General features: G+C 44.9%; 1 pseudogene; it reads right to left on the bottom strand.

Moving 5' to 3' along the window:
• LOC120383895 overlaps positions 1 to 20,542 on the bottom strand; it is a 379,520-nt pseudogene that overhangs the window by 22,516 nt on the left and 336,462 nt on the right.

Here is a 20,542-nt window from a genome sequence, read left to right as displayed (position 1 = left end):
GCCAGGACATTTTCAGTACAGGGTTTTCAACTCTGGGATTCATTTGCCTTGGCCTCACTGACCTGAAATCACTTCAGCTTTAGGCCAGGTTGTCTTGGTGTTTGAGAAAGGACTGGGTCACAGAGGATGCAAGCATGTGAAGTAGGATGCTCAGCATGACCAGAGGTGTGTAGAGCAGCCCATAGTGGAAATGCCAACATCAGGGAAGGCTGCAAAAAGGAGAGAAGATTCTCCCAAAACTGGTGGTTTACACCATAGTTAGATTCACCAACCAGTCACAAACTGTGCTCCTGATCCCCTACACTGGTTATCTAGAAAAGAAATCACACAGCCCCCTTTACTGCATTCCAGTCTCTGGCTCCCAATCAACAAATAGGTTCAGTACAGTGAGAAGTTACTTAAAAACTCTATTTACTTTACAAAATGTTCTTTTAATTCTCCAAAGGACCAGACACATTACCAGATCAATACCAGTGTGAATCTTCCCCAAAATAACATGCTGCCAGCCAATCCTTTAGTATCTAAATCTAAAGGTTTTATTAGAAAAGAAAAGGAATGAAAAAGAAGAGAGTTGCTAAATGGTCAAAGCAGTCAGATACTTTCATATATATACACACATATATATACAGAAAGAGAGACTTCAGAATCCATATATCAGGTTCTTAGCAGCACTGGTGAATTTGCTAGCTTGCAAAGTCCCTCTGGAACACATCCAAAGCTTGGATGGGTCTATCAGTCCTTTGTTCAAAGCTTCAATTTGTACGGAAGTTACTTCAGAGGTGAGAAGCAGGATTGCAGACAAAATGGAGAAGATGCAGCTGCCTTTTTATATCTTTTGCCATGTGGCATGTACATCCTTTGTCCCAAACACAAACTCACAGCACATGGGCATGAAAAGGTACTTGGAGTCCCCTGTCCATCGGCATGACCCCATAAGTGCCAACTCTGTGGGTGGACTGGGTCACCCACAGAGAAAAATTAGTGGGTGCTCTGCACCCACTGGCAGCCAAACTCCCCATCCCACAACACCTCCTCCTCCACCTACCTCCCAGCACTTGCCGCTGCCACACAGCCGTAGCAAGCTCTCGGAGGGAGGAGTGGGAACGTGGCATGCTCAGGGGAGGAGACAGGGAAGAGGCGGGTCTGGGGTGGGGATTTGGGGAAGGTGTCGGAATGGGAACGGGGTGGGGATGGGGGAGGGGCAGAGGGGGGAAATCAAGCACTCACCGGCACCAGTAGAAGTCGTCACCTATGCATGTCCCTACGTGTCCTGAAAAACAACAAGGAGTCTTTAAGGTGCTACTGGACTAAGATTTAGTTTGGGCATAAGCTTTTCCCAAATAAATCTGTTAGTCTCTAAGGTGCCACCAGACTCCTCGTTGTTTTTGTGGATACAGACTAACACGGCCACCCCCTGATACTTGTCTACATGTCCTGCTGAATCATAGCCCCGGGCTTCTCTCAATGGCTCATTCTACAGCAGGCTGGATAGTGTTGATGCTGGTCTGTCTGAGGTTGTCACAGCACAAGTCTGAGACACAAATATACCACACATATTTATATCTCACCATACAAAGATGATACAGACTATAAACAAGCTTATATTTAGCAAATCAAGCCTTTTCCACTGGTACCTTACATAGAATCCTAGACCTGGAAGGGACCTCAAGAGGTCATCAAGTCCAGCCCCCTGGACTCATGGCAGGACCAGCACCATCTAGACCATCCCTGACAGGTGATTTTTAAGAGCAGGTTAGACAATCTCCAATGATGGAGATTCCACAACCTCCCTGGGCAATTTATTCCAATGTCTAACCACCCTGACAGTTGGGAAGTTTTTCCTAATGTCCAACCTAAAGCTCTCTTGCTGCAGTTTAAGCCCATTGCTTCTTGTCCTATCCTCAGAGGTTAAGAAGAACAAGTTTTCTCCCTCCTCCTTATAACAACCTTTTAGGTATTTGAAAACGGTTATGCCCCCCCTCAGTCTTCTCTTTTCCACACTAAACAAACCCAGCTCTTTCGATCTTCCCTCATAAGAAATGTTTTCCAGACCCCTAAATCATCCTCGTTGCTCTTCTCTGGACTCGCTCCAATTTGTCCATATCTTTTCTGAAATGTGGCACCCAGAACTGGGCACAAGACTCCAGTTGAGGCCTAATCAGCGCAGGGTAGAGCGGCATAATTACCTCTCGTGGCATATCCTGTATAAGATTTATTGTGATTTTATAATATTGGTATCAATGCCATTATAAATGGTCACCCATATTCCATACAGCCTCACACTCAGATACTATGATGATATAAGTACCTAGATGGATAGAGAAACTGAGTTGCCTCATATGCAGCAGATGGAGAATTATTCCTCCGGAAGGGTTGAGGAGGAAGTGGAGACTTATTTACTGATATTGAGCCAATCTGAAATTTGTTGTAGGGGTGGGTTTGGGGTTGTTTTTCTTTTTTTGGTTGGTTGGTTTGGGTTTGAGTTTTTTCAGTTTTGTACAAAGGAGTGGAATAGGCATGATTTATAAATCCCTACAATGAAACAAATTCTACAAGCAGCAGCAGGACCAGTGGGATTCCTACCTGATTCCAGCTTGTGAATGTCATAAATAATGAAGAAAATGATCAAATTAGGCAGAGAAGTGCTCACTGCAGAGCTAGGACAGAATGAAAGAACCTTCATCTTCACTGTAACTTGATCTGGACAACAGGATAGAGAAGAGAAAAATACTTTACTAAAACATGTCTTGCATTCAAATCTGATTTGTTAGAAAAAAGAAACTATTATCTGTAGTTAGTGAATTGAATTGATTGTTTCTGGTCACCGTGTCCTTCAAGATTTTAGAGCTGGTAGATCTCATCCTCCCACACCTTGTTTTTAATGACAATTTCAGAGTGGAAAACAAACTTTCCTGATTTTTCAACTCCCAACTGGTTTCTCAACTCTGAATGGACGAGTCGTTGAATTGAACTAGTTGGGTACATTGAAATGAATAAAATATTTTCTGTGTACCTGCAGAAGAGGCTATTGCTGCCAAAAGCTGGGTGAGCCCTTCAACAAATTCTGCTTCCAGGTGCTTAGACAGTGACTGCCACCACTTCATTGATCTGATTTTCTTTAAAACTTTTGAAGCAAACATATACGGCCTGAATGTTATAGATATATATATGCCTTAGCATCATCTGTCATAATTTTAATCTGAAAGATAAACCAGTATTTAATTTAAATTAAAAAATTCAAGTGAAAGAAAAGCCTCTGATTTAATTTTTTTAATCATTTTTTAAAGATCAATTTTCATCCACCCTGAGTGTCTGACATTTCCTTCAGACCTTTATTGCCAAAGAACTACAGCACTTTGATGAATTAAATTAATAGGGGTGATACGTTGGGTTCGTGTAGATTGGATGAATTGTTGCAGAAAACTGAAATTTGTTCATGCCTTTCAAAAACAGAGCAGCAGCACTGCCAAACCCAGGATTCAAAAGTCAGTGTAACCCCCACCATAATGTGTTAGATGTGTGTGGTATTGTACGGTCTTGTGTTGTCTGCAGTGGCACTTGAACAGTTTTTACAGTGGGGGTGCTGAAAGCCAGTGAAAGTGCCCCCTAATTTTTTACCTCATACCCTTTACCCCTGTTCACACCCTCCCCTCAGAGCTGGGGCTGGGAGCAGGGCTATATCTCCAGAAGGGTGGGGCAAAGACAGAGGTAAAGGGACAGAGGCTGGGGCCACAGCTAGTGGCGGGCAGGAGTGGATCCCCACGTGCGGGGCCAGGATCGGAGCTCTGAGACCAGGAGTGGAATCCCACATAAAACCTGGGGACACTGCACCCCCCCCCCAGCCCTACTTCCCACGTCTATGATTGTCTGGTCTTGTAGCTTTGATTAGCTATAAAACTGCATAATTATGGGAACATATACAAGATGTACATTTTTGTGGGGTGGGTTTTTTTGTGCTTTAGAATATTTGTTGCTTTATGAAAATCAATACAAAAAATCCCCCCCACAATGCACACACATTTAAAAAAATCACAAATTGGGTCAAAAAAGGTATGTGATTGACTTAAAAAAATCAATATTTTAAATATACATTTCGAGTTCCTATTTTTTGCATTTGGTTTCTGAGCCTTGAGGGTACACTCAATCTTATACTTTTCCCTGCAACTATAAAGGCTAGAAATTTATTTTGTACTTTAAATGAAATCAAATATTATCACATAAACTCAAAACTAGAACATTAGGGCTTTCAGAAAATTACCGAATACTGGGTAAAAATCCCAAAAATCACAAATAACTATGAGAGTTGACAATACTGAACCTGATCAAAAATACTTAAACTGATTTTTCAATAGAGTATGGCTTTTAGAAATCTGTTTTTTAAAATTGATTTTTCCTATTATTTTAATGTTTTTAATTTTTCAACAAAATGATGCTAAATGAAAAAAATATTTCAAATTGATTCAAAATGAGAAACCCTAATCAAATGGAATAAAAACATTTTATTCACCCATCCCTTATCCTGTCTAAAAGAAGAAAAGGGTGAAAAAAAGAAAAACTAAAATCTAATATTTTGTGCAATAATACATGATTAAAAATTTTAAAATAAACAAAATGATTTAAACAAAACAAACACATAATTTCACAACAATGCTGCCATTTTAAAATAGCTGCACTCCTATAGTTTTCTTCTGGATATTGCCCCTTGAATGGCTTTTCACACAGGAGGAGATAATCTGTTACACAATGTATAAATGTCCCTTTTTTAATATAGCCTGAAGTCCCTACTCAGTGACACTCTTGAACACAGGATCAGCATTAGACTCACGTTTAATTCCCACTGAGGTCCGAAGGAGAAAATGAGACAGTTTTCTGTTTCGATTGATTCTGAGCATAATTTTAGTTTTTACAAGAACAAAAGGATTCACCCCGCCCTCCAGTTAAGAGGCAGAAAACTGCAATGTCAGCACGGGGAGAAAACTAGACTGATGGCAGCTGGGTTTGGTGCCGGAAATTTCCTCTATTCAAAATATAGGAAGTTACAAATCTCCCCCAAGAACAGTATTCAGCAAAACAAATAAATGACTCATTCAACAAGTTGTAAAAGTCTCACGTTACATTGCTATGTAAACAAACTGCAACGTATTTGATGGTAAATCTCTTTGGATGTAGCTGTTCTGTCAAATTTCCACAAAGAGAGAAACAAATGATCACGGGATTATTTACTCCTTGTGTCTTGAACAATCTGTCCCCGCAATAAGTATCGGGTGTTAGACGTTACAAACAGCCCTTCGTAAGCAAAATTCACCCACCTGGTTGGGTCTTCTGGGAAGTTTAAAATCTCCCGGGTGTGGCCAGACTTCACCCCTTTGGCTGGGATCGTTACATGGTCATTGACTGGTCCCGTTTCTCACGCACGTTACTCCGCTAATTCTGGCGATCAAAGAGCCGCAATCTCATCTCGTGGCTTTTCCGTAGAACGGTGTTAAAAGAAACGTGGGTTTGTTCCCAATCGACAAACCTGCGCTCGGCTCGCAGCGTTCGCCCGGGGAAAGTGAAAGTAACATTGTCAATTGCCTCATTGCAAACCTGTCACGTGGGGAGTAACGACAGAAACATTTACCGCTCCAGATTCGCTACCTTGGTTGCACTGAGCATGCGCACCCGAACTCAGCATGCCCAGTAACCTTCGCTGTCGCCGCTGCCCTCACTTCTACTTACGATTTGCTGCCTCCTCTTGGGGGTTAAAAGGTTCAAAGGGGCAAATCGCAGCGGGGGCTGCCAGGGTCTGAGCAGGGGCAGAAATTTACTGGCCTGGGGATCAAGCTGCTGTAGGCAGCGGCAGGAGAGAGGCTGAAGGGGAAAAATCGGGGGTGGGGGGTGAGAGCCGCGGTTAAGCCGGGGGGGAGACGCTGCCAGACCCTGTGCGGGGACAAAACCCTCGTTTCGGGAGGGGGGGGGTGCAGGGGTCCCGCGGGTTGTGCCACCTGCTGGGCTCCCAAATCTGGGGGTGTCGGGGCTGGGGGGGGGGGGGGGTGGGCACAGGCTGTTTTCAGTCCTGCTGCATCAGCCCCGGAGCAGGGGGCGGGTTCCTGGGGCTGGGTCTTAAAGGCACAGGCAGCCCGATTCCCAGACTGTCAAAGCTCAGACACCGCAGCTCCTCTCGATCCTATACAAGTGCTGCAGAGCTGTTACTGCTCCAGCCGGGAGACTGAATGCGGGGAAATATTGTACAGACGCCCCCTCCCTCCCTCACACTCTGCCTCTCACATTTTGACTATGGAAAAGTGTCTTCTATCAGTTTCTATGTCTATATGAAATCACTGCAGCTCCTTTCTCTTATACAACGTGCTGATTTGGTAACTCCCTCCCAGAACCCGCATGTCTGCACCCCCTCCTGTACCCGAATCCCCTGCCCCAGGTCAGAGCCTGCACCCGTCACTCAAACTCCCCATAGCCTGCAACCCTCCTGCACTGCCAACTCCATCCCAGAACCTGCACCCCAAACAGGGCTGGATTAAACTTTTGTGGGGCCGGTGCTAAACATATTTGTGGGTCCCATGGGGGAAATGGGGCAGGGGGGCAGAGTCCTACAGATCCCCTCACTGTCCAGTGCCCCCCATCACCACAACTGCACAGTGTCCCGCACAGACCCCCCACACTTCCCAGCCCCCCAACACACAGAGATCTCCCCACCCCCCAGTGCCCAGCACCTACCCAGACCCACTAGAGACCTACTCTCCCACACCCTAACCCCCAGCCACATTAGCCGGCCCTGATGGGAGGTGACTGTGTCTGCCAGGCTGAGATGGCAGCGCAGCCAGAGCTGGTCCTGGGGCAGGATAACTCTGGCCTCTTGGGAGTGGTGGAAGCAGCCAGGCTAGAGCAGGAGCAGAGCCTACCCGGGCCAGGCTCTCTCAGGACCCAGCTGAGCCTCCCCCCGTCCCCGACTGTTCCCTGTGAGTGGCTGAGACTGGCCCAGCCTCTGCACCAGTCCCAGGTGGCTCTTCCCCCAGGGAAGCAGGTGGGGCCACACAGGTCCCAGGCAATGGAGACAGCTCAGAGCTGGAGCAGTGCTGGGGAGTGGGCAGATCCCTGAGACGTGACTCCTGAGATCCTACCCAGCCCACCCACATCCATTGGCCCTGTTGTTAGCCAAAAGGGCTCGTTCTCCCCGGAGTTAGTCAATTACCCCAAGGAGGCACAGAGACCAAGATAGAGTATAAACATATATCAGCCCTTTATTATACGATCAGCTGAGCGGGTGCCCCCTCCTCGACTCATGCCAGAGGAGTGACACACCGATACAGAACAGTGAGTACATATATATACCATTATTGACGTCATATCAGACCACACTGACAAAGCATATTTTCAGGATTTTGCAGACGTGGGGTACATAGGTCTATTTACTTGTACTCTAAACATTCCACGTTTTTCTCCTTGACCATGGTGCTGTTCAATGTTTATTATTGGTTATGCAAGCAGGTCATAGGATCATTTAGCAATAGCATTGTTTCCCAGAACAGACAACTAAGCACAAATCATGCTATCTATCAATCCCCCCTTTTTATGAAAGCATTTTAAGAGTTTTAATATCCCCAATCCTCAGCTTTTACTGGCTGGAGTAACACCATGACTTGTTGATTTATAGTTTGGTTAATCAATAGTCGGATTAATGTCACCAAACAGGGAGTAAGGCAGGCTAAGGCTAATAGGGCTATGATAATACATATAGCAAAGAGGAAGCTTTGGTGTATCCATTCTTTTTGTGGCAACCATGAAGTAAGCCAATCTGTGTCCCACCCTTTCCAGGTTTGCACTGGGACATGGGTTAGCTTTCTCATTTCTTTTGTTAATCGTTTAACTGCCTTTCCATTATCATCTATTTGTAAGCAACAATTTGATTCATTCAATTTTGCACACAATCCTCCTTCTTCTGCTAGCAGATAATCAAGAGCTATATGATGCTGATAAATTGCGGTTCTCATTTGAGTTGCCTGATCAGCTAACAAATCGAGTGCCATGGCTGTTTGGTTTGTTACTATTTCCAAAACAGCCTGCAATCTAATTATTCGATTTAAATTATAAATAGGTTCCCTAGCTCCTGTTACGAGCTCATCGGGGTTCCACGTGGCTGGTCGGTAATGTTCTATGATTCTTTCAGGAGGCCACTCCTGTGTACCCCATTTTTGGGAACTTCCGGCTGTTAAAGTGGAATCAATAGATCGTTGTTCCCTAATAAGATCATCATATACTTTAACTCCTAGGGTTTTTCCCTGTAGGAGAGGTAGTAGGAAGAATAGAGGCCTAATATATCCTACATAACATACCCCAGACCAATTGGGTGGTAGTCGACGGTAAGCATATTGACCACAAATCCAATCATGGCCTTTTAGGGCCCATGTTCCATTAGCAAAGGGTCCATCCCAGGGGTCAGGAGTAGTTGTATCAGGTGACAGAGCCCAATTATTGTTTTTATACTTTGGTAGTTCAAAATATAAATGATCGCTGGGTCCTAATGGTCCTGCTGCTGTGGAAGCAAATCCACTCTGCAATGCTAGCAACACCAGAGGTACGACCCCGGATAGAGTGACTGTTTCGCCCTCAGAGTTGCAATGTTCACATTTCCAGGCTCCTGCTCCTGCTTTCCATATACAATTGCAACCGCCCCCTGTAGGTTGATTAGTACCAGACCAAAATTGCTTAAAGCGGGTTGTTCGAGTCCCATTATAATGTTGCCATGCCCAGTGATAGAACTGTATCACATGGTTTTCGGCTGTGGTATTATCTCGCTGGCAATTTAAAAACAGATAATTATCAAAGAATTTATCCTGTTGTATTGCGTTGCAGCTGGGAAAATCATCACTATCATAAAGTTGATAGGAGCAGGCTATCCAGCTGCCATTAGTCAGCTGTACATGGATCTGATTCCATCGCCCCTGATATTTAGAGCAATTGTATAGCAAACAATCGGGATCCCAGCAATCAAATCCTGGGGATAAGGTCCATTCACATTGACTTTCCCCTACATATACTCCTTTTGGCCTTGTTCTATTAAGGCATAGTATATCCATCCCAGAGGAATAGAGTCGCCATGGGCTACTATCCTGGGCCCATAGTTCTGATCCGTTACGGACCATGCTTAAATTACTGACCCACCATTTGGGCTGTATTGGTTGGGCTACCCCTGGCCATTCATTTAAGTCTCCTGGTCCTCCACATACCCAACAATTACTGAGATTAAAGGACTTTGCTATTGTTTCTCCTAGCTCTAGAAAGGTATTTTCCCAACCATAACAATGAGGAAGGTATACACCTAAAATTAACAGTGTTATTTGCATTACGATTTCTTAAACAAACCCTTAAGTCCGTCTAGAGGCTCGTAAGTCCAGTCTGAAACTTCTCCTGTGCTCCCTCGGGCTTCCGGTGCCGAGGTAGGCAGAGGGTCGATCCAGTTGCCTGAGGCTTCGCCTGTGCCTCCCCGGGCCTCCGGAGCCGGGGTGGACAGAGAGCCGGAGTCTTTTTCTGGCGGTTTGGCTCCTTCGTCGGGGGTGAGAAACCGTTTTACTCTTGTGTGATGAGTCCACTTGTCGCTCCCAAGGAGCTTAACTGCGGCGTGGCTGATGATGGAGACGGTATGTGGACCTTCCCACCGTGGTGTAAGGGGGTCACGTTTCCACTTCCTGACGAGGACCTGGTCACCAATTTGAAACGGATGGACAGGCCGGTCTAAGGGCAGGGATTGGAAAGATGCTGCGTATTGATGTAGCTGGGATAAAACAGTCTGTAGGAGAGAAACTTGTTTCCATAAGGTATCTTTTCCCACTTCCCAGGTCACATCTTCCCGAAATTCTGAAATAGGAATTCGGGGAGGAAATCCGAATACCAGTTCAAAGGGTGACAGTTTTAATCCTCGTCTTGGGGCCTTTCGCAGGCGAGTTAGCGCTAGGGGCAAAGCATCAAGCCATTTCAATCCTGACTCCATGCATATTTTAGTAAGAGTCTCTTTTAGTGTTCTATTCATTCTTTCCACTTGGCCCGAACTTTGGGGGCGCCATGCTGTATGAAAGTTCCATTGGATGCCTAAGGCTTAAGATACTTCTTGTGTTACCTTTGAAATAAACTGACTACCCTGATCAGAATTAATAACCTCTGGTACGTGGTATCGGGGGGATTATTTCTTGTATCAAGGCCTTAGCAACAGCTCGGGCTTGGCAATGTCTGGTGGGGAAACACTCCACCCACCCAGTTAGTTGGTCAACAAAGACAAGTAAATATTTGTAGCCCCTGCATGGGGGTACTTCGGCAAAATCAACTTGCCATCTCTGAAATGGATATGTGGCCCAGGGTTGACCTCCCATTGGGGCTGGAGGTTCTCGGCCCTTTTGATTTGTTTGTTGGCAAATTGGGCAAGTGTTAACAATTCGTTGGGCCTCCATATGCATCCTTAATCCTTTAAGGGTTCGGGTAGCTAAGTCAACCATAGCTGCTGATCCCATATGCCCTTCCTTATGTAACAGTCGAAGGGTTTCCTTTAAAATTGGCTGAGGCACAAAAATTTCCCCTCCAGGTAATTTCCACCATCCCGAGGGGAGCAAACGGGCCCCTATACTTTGGGCATACTGTGTTTCTTCAGTAGTATACTGTGGGGTTGGGACTTTACATTCAGTATCTTTTACTATCAAAAGCCATGCAACCCCATCTTGTGCTGCCTCTCGTGCAGCCTTATCGGCTAATTGATTGTATTTTCGCTGCTCCCCCTGAGGAGTTTTGCCGTGAGCACGCACGTGGATTACAGCGACTTGTAGCGGGAGCATTAGAGCCTCTAGTAGGGATTTAATAAGGCCTCCATGTGCTATCTTTTGGCCCGAGGCTGTAATGAATCCTCTTTCTTTCCATAGGATACCGTGAGCATGCACCACCATATAAGCATAACGGCTGTCTGTATATAAATTAAGAATCTTTCCTGTGCCCATTCGGAGGGCCTCAATGAGAGCCACCAATTCTGCTGCTTGGGCTGACCAATGTGGATTTAATTTAAATTTATAGGCCTTGTCATTCTTAATTACCACTGCTGCCCCGGTATATCGTTTGCCATTAATTACGTAGCTAGATCCATCTACGTATCCCTCGATGTCACGGTTAGGCCACGGTACGTCAGAGAGGTCTGAGTGTGGTTTAGTTTCTTGCTGCAGGACCTCAATACAATCGTGTATGGGTCTGGGCTTACGGGGGTCCCCAGGGTCAGGCAACAAGGTGGCTGGATTAAGGGAACTAATGGGTCGAAAGGTCAGGTTCGGAGCTAACAGGAGTCCTATTTCGTATTGTGAGTGTCGACTGGGATTTAAATGTCTAGCTCCGGCTCCTGTTCCTAATATTTGGGGTACTCCATGTTGGACTATGACCTCAGTATCTCCACCCAAGGTCAATTTTTCAGCTTCTTGCACAAGAAGGGCGGTGGCTGCTACGGCACGCAAGCAGGCAGGCCAGCCTCTGGCGACAGGGTCCAAGACCTTTGAATAATAACCAATAGGTCGCCAGGTTGGTCCTGATCGCTGACACAGGAGTCCAGCCGCTATTCCCTTTTGCTCGTGGACATATAGGGTAAACGGTTTCCGTGGGTCCGGGAGAGCCAAGACAGGGGGTTGAATTAGTGCGGTTTTAAGCTCTTGAAATGCTTTCTCCATCTCCCTAGTCCACGTCCAGTGAAGCAACCTGTCCTTAGTTAATGATTCATACAGGGGTTTAGCTTTCCCTCCATAGTCAGGGATCCAGAGCCGACAAAATCCGGTTAGGCCTAAGAAGGCCCTTAATTCACGCGGATTTTGTGGTTGGGGACTATCGAGTATAGCTTGGATTCGTTCCTTACCTAGGCTGCGACTACCTTGCGTTATTTGATACCCAAGAAAAGTAACTTGCTGTTTTACTAGTTGGATTTTGCTTTTTGAGACTTTGTACCCCTGTTTGCCAAGATAATTCAGGAGTTCTACAGTTTGCTTTCTACATGCTGTTTTTGTTCCAGTACTTAACAACAAATCATCAAGTACTGAACTATAATACATGAGGGATGTTTAACTAGGAATGGGGCCAGGTCTCTTTTTAGCTGGCTACCAAAAATCTCGGGAGCACAAGTCAGTCCCTGTGGAAGAACAGTCCACAGATACTGAGCTTTATAATGTGTATCCGGATCTTCCCATTCAAAAGCGAACAGTTTCTGGGATTCGGTATCAAGAGGTATTGAAAAGAAAGAGTCTTTCAGATCTATTACCGAAAACCAGGTATGTTCTTTGGGAATCTGACTGAGGATTGTGTGGGGGTTCGGGACAACTGGATAAGGGGCCTCTACAAGTTTATTAACTTGTCGCAAATCCTGTACTAAACGGTATTTTCCATCAGGTTTGGGGATTCCCATTATTGGAGTATTGTATGGGGAGGTCGTATCCCCTGTCGTATCATGTGCCTGTTAGGACACTCATTCTTCCAATGTCCTTCCTGTCTGCACAGAGCGCACTGGTTTCGTCCTAATCGGGGACGTCGTGGCTTTCCTCTATCCCCTATTAAAACATACTCATTCCTCATATTCTGTTTCTCATCCTTATCCTGTCCTTGCCTCAAAGCCATAACGAGAGCCTTTGTTCCTTTCTTCCTTTCCTCCTCGTCCCGTCTATCATATACCTTTAAAGCAATCTCTAACAATTCCTCTATATTCTTTCCTGATGCGCCTTCCACCTTTTGTAATTTCTTTCTAATATCCTCATAAGATTGACTAATAAAGAGGGGAATTAGCACTGTTTTCCCATTTTGATCCCCCGGGTCCAAATCCGTGTACCTCCTACAGGTTTCACATAGGCGCTCATAAAAGGCTGCTGGATTTTCTTTCCGTTCTTGCCTTATATTATACAATTTGGCCCAATTAGGGGTTTTCCGAATACACTTTTTCATACCCTGCACTATAGCAGCGGCATATCTCTGATGGGCTGGTAACCACTTCTCACTATGCAGCCAATCGGGTTCCTTTTCGGGCATTATATCGCCTACAGCTTCTAAATTGCCCTTGGTTTCTGCTACCCACTCACGGGCCTTTGCTAAGACCATACGCCTTTCGTCCGGGGTTAGCAACACATTTAATACTACGTGCATATCCCCCCATGTTGGATTATGCGCTGTTATAAGCATTTCAAAAATTGCTGTCAAGGGGGCCGGGTCCTCTGAAAATGGGGGATTTTGTAGTTTCCAATTATATAAATCACTTGTGGCAAAGGGGACATATACTATGGCAGGCTTTCCCTCTTGCCCTATCGTTTCGCGGAGAGGCAGTGCCTTATGCACTGTGGTTTCATCCGTGTTGCTCCTTAGGTGTCTATATACACCGTTCTCCTGTAGGAACATATGTTGGATCCCTATGTCGGTGGGGCTTGTCTCTTTTACTACAGTTGGAGGCTGCTGATGGCCCTTACCTGTCGTTATTTGTTTATCCAGGGCTTGCAAACTGGGATATAATGGAGGAGGGAGTACATAATCTGGGGCCTGAGGAATTACAGGGGGTGGACATGGCTTTAAGGGTGGGCATGGCTTTTTCATAGGCATACGGGGTTGTTTTTTCATCGGGATCCGGGCCATCAGTATTTGTAAAGTTTTTTGTCTACATCTTTGTAGCCAAGGCGGGGAATCGGACACCTGATCCTGCCAAATATTAATATACGGATACTGGTCCCAATGCCCGTCTTGGGTTACAATATTATGTACGGCTTGTATTACATCTGGTTTCAATGAACCCCCATCTGGCCAATCTACTCCGAATGTTGGCCATTCTACTGTACAAAATTTTATGAGATCGTCCTTACTTAACGGGATTCCAAAGTCTGACTGGTGTCTAAACGCTTGCCAGTTGTCTAGCATACAGCCAAGGGGTGTCCCTGCGTAATAACTCTGAGTAGACCCCATCTTAGGGTCCTCTCTTAGTCGTAAACTATATGCACAAGATACACACACTTAAAAGGAAGAGACCTTCAGACGGTTGGCTGACCCCCCTTGCAATCAAGATATCCTTGTCATCGGGTTTCCCCTAGCAGAAGTCTAAAAAGTCCCTATATATCAATAACTCTCTAACATACACTCATTCTCTGGTACAAAATAAAAAGAAAAAATATTAACATACTGAATAAGAGTACAAAGCCTAAAACATGAATAACCCACAAACTAGTTGAATCCCACTGTGCATGCATACTAACACATAAAGTTAAACCAACATACTCACATTATACCTTCCTGTATACAGGCAGCCTCTTAAGATTTCCTTAGTCCTCCCACACTTCGGGGGCGTTACTCCTCAAACCTAGAGGTAAACGCACTTACCGCCCGGAGTGGCCGCGTCCGGCTCTGGGAACTTGGAACAGGGCAAATGCACGATCTCTGTGTCCTCGTGGACTCTCTCTAAAGAGGACACTGCCGCTCCGGTCGGCCGAGGTGATCCGAGAGCACAAGCCGCACAATCAGCTCGAGGTGGCCACTTCTCTCGGTACCAACCCACTAGCCCCCGGTAGCGATAGCGCCCTCTACAGGGAGGGTCCCGGTGGAGTCGCCAGTTGTTAGCCAAAAGGGCTCGTTCTCCCCGGAGTTAGTCAATTACCCCAAGGAGGCACAGAGACCAAGATAGAGTATAAACATATATCAGCCCTTTATTATACGATCAGCTGAGCGGGTGCCCCCTCCTCGACTCATGCCAGAGGAGTGACACACCGATACAGAACAGTGAGTACATATATATACCATTATTAACGTCATATCAGACCACACTGACAAAGCATATTTTCAGGATTTTGCAGACGTGGGGTACATAGGTCTATTTACTTGTACTCTAAACATTCCACGTTTTTCCCCTTGACCATGGTGCTGTTCAATGTTTATTATTGGTTATGCAAGCAGGTCATAGGATCATTTAGCAATAGCATCGTTTCCCAGAACAGACAACTAAGCACAAATCATGTTATCTATCACTGTGGCCAGCAGCCTTGCAGAGCACACACCTCTCTCTCTCCCTGCTTTCCTATCACCAGTTATGTTACTACAGGAATGAAATCGAGACATCCTATAAAACAGCTAGTTCCACATTGTTCTTCAAACCTCAGATCATTGAAATGCAGCTTTTCATTTGAGATACTATATGACTGTAGTACATTTTGCACTGCCTGCATCTACAGTGACATCAGGAGAGAAGAGGACAAGACTGTCCCTAGCATATATGATTTTAAAGAAAGGTGAGACACACTCACCCATTATCAATACAACAAGAAGGGAGAACAGTAGCTGGTGCCAAGAGAGAAGATGCAATGAAACCCTTCTGTACCCACAACTGATGTCTGAAAAGCATCAGTCACTCTGCAGATCAAAGAAAGAAAGAGCAGCCAGTTTCAGACAGATAGGATCCTTATGACCTATATAGGAGAAGTGCACTTCCCTATAGCAGTTTCCCAACATACTTTTCTTATGGATTTATTAATTAAGCAAAAATTAAGATTAGGAGTCTGATTTAAATTATGTACATTTTTAGTGTTAGTTAACTGTGGAACTATTGCAGCTACTTTTCTTTTACTCCTGCCTTCATAAAAAGCTACAGAGTTTTAACAGATAATTACAAAGACTAAAGTACATGCTTTAATATAATTAGGACCAGGCAACCCAAGATGAAAACTACACTGTGGAAGAGTCCTACAACCAGGTATTTGAGGCCAATCTCTTTATCAATGGAATCCTAACCAAAATATGAGGAAGGAGAAGAGTCACCCTCAAACTTTTGACAATAGTTCAAGGTCAGACACCAAGAAGACCAACACCATTTATATTCTGGTTTTGGATAAAATACTTGATCTTGCCTACATCATAGAAACCTTCCTCTCTCCAAGTCTACACCCCACTACACCCTTTAGCAATAAAGTAACCATTAAACAAGTTCTGAATCAGTTGTCTTTCTTCCCAATTTAGTTTTAACAATAAAGCTGCAGCGTAAGTAGCTATGGGAGATGATAGTGCAACTACTAGGTACTGGTGGGGGAAAAGTGTGCTACTAATGTCCTGGATATACTGGCAGGGCTGGCTTTAGGCCAATTCAACCAATTCCCCTGAATCAGGCCCTGCCCCTAAGAGGGTCCCGCGCCCAAGCCCCTGTTCGGTGTATTGGCAAGAGTCGGTGCATTGTACCGGGGTGGCCCGGCTTCTCCAGGGGACAATTTAAAGGGCATGGGGGCCCTTTAAATTGCCACCACAGCCACACTGCTGGAGCCCTGGGGTAGGGCTGTGGGGATCTGTGGGCTACTTAAAAAGTCCGTGGCTCCCATTGCTTCTATCATCCCAGCCCTTTAAATAGCCACTGGAGCCCCGCCGCTCCCCCAGGGCTCTGGCAGCTATGCACATGGCCAGGGCTGTGGAAGCAGGGGAGCCCCAGGTGGCTGCTGCTACCCTGGTGGGGGAGGGAGGAGGAGGGAGTACTTACCATACCGGGTGGTCTCTACACCCTGTACCTGCACCCCCTGCCCTATCTCCAGCCAACCCCTGCCGCACCCCCCTATGGCCCTGCTTGAAGCCAGCCAGCCCACCCCACCCTACCCCACACACCCCTTTCTCCAGCCATTCCTGCACCCCTTGCCCTGCCTGCAGCCAGCCCCATGTCCACTGGTGTCCTGCAATTCCCTGGGCAGTAACCCTGCATACCTGCTTCAATGATGGGAGAAGAGAGCAGCTGGTACCCACACACATGTGCACACCCTAAGGTGACCAGACAGCAAGTGTGAAAAATCGGGATGGGGTGGAGGTTAATAGGATCCTATATAAGAAAAAGACCCCAAAATTGGGATTGTCTCTATAAAATCGGGACATCTGGTCACCCTAGCACACTCCCAGGGAGTGGCGGGGACCCACACATGTGAAATGGAGTTCATTTCTAGTTCAGTCCCATCTTTTTAAAAAATAACTGTAGGTAGGGTTAACATACAGCCACATTTTCCCAGACATGTCAGACTTTTTGGTTCTTAAATTGCTGTCCGGGAGGAATTTTTAAATATGGACATATGGTAACCCTATTGGTACCAAAAATACATACTCTGACACATCCCTTAAATCAGAACTTTTTATAGGGAACCGGTTGCTAAGAAAGGAAAGGCTTTTTTTTTTAACCTTTTTTTTTCTTTTTTTAAAAGTCATCCCTGCTGGGGCCCCACCGAAAATGTTTGAATTGGGTGGGCCCCAAACTTCCTAAAGCCGGCCCTAACTAGTCTGTTCAGTGTGATAGCTTTTAATACGCTAATGCAAACACTGTAATAGAGCATTAATGTCCCAATGTACTGCAGCTTGTTTTAACTTACCGTAATACTAGAAGTGGTGCATGTGAACATTGCCGTAACGAGGGCAAGGAGAGTGAGGCATTTGCCTCGGGCACGGAAAGTGAGGGGCTCAGAAAGTCTCTTCTTCAGCGGCAATTCGGCAGCAAGTCCTTCCCTCTGAGAGGGACTGGGGGACCCGTTGCCGAATTGCCGCTGGTCGTCATCAATGGAGAGGGGCGTGCTCTTTTGCAGAAATTTGTTGGTGGATCCTTCCTTTCAATAAGGAAGAGCCAGAAATGCTGCCTCTGTTCCTTGCCTTGTGTGCAAAAATCCCCAGTTACGGCTCTGCATGTGAAGCTCTCTTAAAAGCTGACACTACAGTAGTGATATTCCCAAGCCAGCATGCATAGGGCTGGGAGTGGGGAAGGGGAGTGCATTTAGGTACAAGTAACATCGCTCACACCAAACAGGAACTTTTCCACAGTTCATTATTATACCTTGTCTTACAAACACCAAAAACTATTACATATGCACAAAGGTCAATAATCACCTCCTCCCCATATATACAGAGTTGTGCTTCTGCATATAGTATCTATCTCAGATTAATATTGAGCTACCAGCTGTTCAGGAATCAGTAAAGAGTCAGCTGACAAGCCACATGTTGAATCCTATTGCAAACAGTATGGGTGACCCATGAGGCATTCTGAAGCAAGAGATTACTGTAAAACTTTAAATAAGACGCAGAAAGAATAAACTTTTCCTAGGTTTTGTTTCTGTCAGATTTATTGTATTATGTGTAGTAGGTGTTTAATATAAAAACCAGGTAGTATGGTTTACAATGTTATAACAAGAGATCATGCTATTACCATTATCCAGTCAACTTGCACACTATTTTGAAGTAGTGATAATTCACAGAGAGAGAAAGAAGAAAGCTGAATTTAGATCATTATTAACCAGGTTCCTGGTTATTCACCAGCCACTTTGCTTCAGTCCATGGCATAAAGCATCATAAACCCAGGACAGTATTGACAAGACAATATTCACCTCGAATTTGCATCTGCTACACTCCCTGCTCCCGCCTCATTCCCAGTCACCATATTCAGGATATAGCCTAGTGAGAAAGTGGCCTGGCTGAAGCATGTAGCTGGCAACTGAAAACTAGTACAGAGTACAATAGCCCTGAGAACATTGCTTAATTCTGAGCACTGTGTCTGCAGTGAGATGCAGGGTGGGCCTGGTGCCACGGCACCGTTGGCACCATTGTAAAGTCGGTACTGACTCTAATCCCCCTCCCACAGGAAAACTCCCTTGGACCTTTTCTGGATGCCACTAAAAATATAAAAATCTGCTTCCCCGGTGCTAATTTACTGCTACAGGAGACTTGATGCAGTGAAATAATTTCCCTATATTCCATCAAACTCTGCATCACATCTCTTGAGTATTTAAAAGAGTATCTCATAACTATTTGTCTATGTAAAGTATCAGAACAGTTCACAAATTTTAGGATTGCCTTTTGCTGCATTACTCTTGCCTGTGAATCCAGCTCTTACAGTCCCATGTTCACATGTCATTGCTTGTGTGTAGAAGCTGATTCACAAATATTCAGTAAGTGTATTATATGGTTTCACCCTACATCGTTCCCAAGGGCAAAAATCTTCTGCAACAATGAAGGCTTGGGCTGATGACCAGTGGCTGCAGAATTTTTGGATGCATCTTTATGCAAAACTCACCAACATGAAAGCTGCACTGACAGTGGAGAAGAAAAAACAATTGCACTATGGGGATCTGCAACAACAGATTATTTTCTGTCAATCAGTGGTCTTTCTCCTAAACTAAGGTGAATGGATTTCTTTAATGTAAGTAGTCACAACATATGGTTAAATATTTTATGATCAATATCCTGTTAAGAACTCAGCGGTCACAGATAATACCTGTCTTCTTTGGAAACCAGGGCACATTATCCAGTCTTTTCCCCCACCCCAGCACAACCAAAACTGATCTGAGAAAAACCTTGCATAAAGCAGTTAATGGAGGTGTGAGACATACCTACTTCCTTGGTGACAAGCTTTAGGCAACACCCCTATCCTCATTCACACCCACTGTAGCAGTAGGACAGACTTCTAGTAGTGAAACTCTGATTGATATGTAAAAGCAACAAAGAATCCTGTGGCACCTTATAGACTAACAGACGTTTTGCAGCATGAGCTTTCGTGGGTGAATACCCACTTCTTCGGATGCAAGTCTGTTAGTCTATAAGGTGCCACAGGATTCTTTGTTGCTTTTACAGATCCAGACTAACACGGCTACCCCTCTGATATCTGATTGATATCTGATTGATATCCAAAATACCGAAGCAGACAAATTAATTGTCAGCCCCCTGAAGGAACACCACCCATAGTAAGAAGTGATCAGCTCCTATTATCTAGCCTAAAGAAATTCCTTCAGTCCTTGGTTTACCCATAAACAAATCTAGTGTTCTCCCATCAACCAATTCAACCAATTGCATATTTTCTCTACCAAATCATTTCTGCCCTCTCAATTAAGAATTCTTATGCGTGCATAGACCCAAAGTATGCCTGATTTAGAATCATAGAATAGAATCATAGAATCTCAGGTTTGGAAGGGACCACAGGAGGTCATCTAGTCCAACCCCCTGCTCAAAGCAGGACCAATCCCCAACTAAATCATCCCAGCCAGGGCTTTCTGAAGCCTGAGCTTAAAAATCTCTAATGATGGAGATTCCACCACTTCCAGCCAAGTCATTGGAAATAATAAAGGAGGAAGCCAATGGAAAAAATGAATGGGACCACTCTGGTTATCACCTTGGGGTCAGGGGAGTGCTCTGTACCCACAAACCTTACCTCCCTATTCACATATTCACACACAAAAAAGTGAAAGAGCATGCCTCAAGCATCCAAAAGATCAGGGTTCGGCAACCTTTCAGAAGAGCTGTGCCGAGTCTTCATTTTGTCTCTCTCATTTAAGGTTTCGCATGCCAGTAATATATTTTAATATTTTTAGAAGGTCTCTTTTTATGGCTATAATATATAACTAAACTATTGTTGTATATAAAGTATATAAGGTTTTTAAAATGCTTAAGAAGCTTCATTTAAAATTAAATTAAAATGCAGAACCCCCCAGAACCCTGCAATAGGTCAATTTGGCACATTAGCCAGGAGGAAGCAGAATGTGAGTGTTTTTTACCACAAACCCTGTCCCTCCTGATT

This window comes from Mauremys reevesii, linkage group 15, assembly GCF_016161935.1.
Source record: "Mauremys reevesii isolate NIE-2019 linkage group 15, ASM1616193v1, whole genome shotgun sequence".
Taxonomy (NCBI): domain Eukaryota; kingdom Metazoa; phylum Chordata; order Testudines; family Geoemydidae; genus Mauremys; species Mauremys reevesii.
The sequence above is the reverse complement of the archived record's forward strand: the minus strand, read 5'-3'. Positions and strand labels throughout refer to the sequence as shown.